This window comes from Geospiza fortis, unplaced genomic scaffold (genome assembly GCF_000277835.1).
Source record: "Geospiza fortis unplaced genomic scaffold, GeoFor_1.0 scaffold424, whole genome shotgun sequence".
Lineage (NCBI taxonomy): Eukaryota > Metazoa > Chordata > Aves > Passeriformes > Thraupidae > Geospiza > Geospiza fortis.
Genome location: NW_005054354.1, coordinates 1396582 through 1397228, shown reverse-complemented (window position 1 = coordinate 1397228; position 647 = coordinate 1396582).

Genomic DNA, 647 nt, shown 5'->3' with positions numbered 1-647 from the left:
ACAGTGATTGACGAAAGAGCTGCCCAATGGAGCTGCCGAGCCGGACCGGGTCCGCCCAGCAGGGCCTCGCTGCAAACACCGGCCAAGGGCCGTTGTGGAATGGGTGGCTTTGGTTTCTGGGTTGGGTGAGCTCTGGGGAGGCGAGCATCTGTGGCATGCCTACAGTGGGGCAGTCTGTTCCTGAAAGGCTTTACTCTGTGGAAGGGTGTGGAGCTGAGCCTGGGTAGAAGGGAGGGGTGAGGTGAAGGTGTTTTAAGACTTCATTTCCATCTCTAATTGCCCTACTCTAATTTGTTTGGCAATAAACTAATTTCCTCCAGTTGAGTCTGTTTTGCCTGTAATGGTGATTGGTGAGTGATCTCTTCCTGTCCTTATCTTGACCCATGAGCCTTTTACAATGTTTTCTCTCCCTCCTCTAGATAAGAATGTGAGTTAGAAAGTGGCTTTGCTGAGAAGCTGGTGCCCAGTGGGGTCATCCCCCCACAGTCCTTTTTGGCCCCCACCACATTACTCTTGCCTGAAACCAGATGTCTGAAGTTTTCAGTGTGTATCTTCTGTGCACCTTGATAGTAAATACTGGGTAGTTGAAGTCTCTCTGCTTGTTCTGGCTCACAGCTGGCTCAAAGTCCTGGATCACTTGTAGCTCC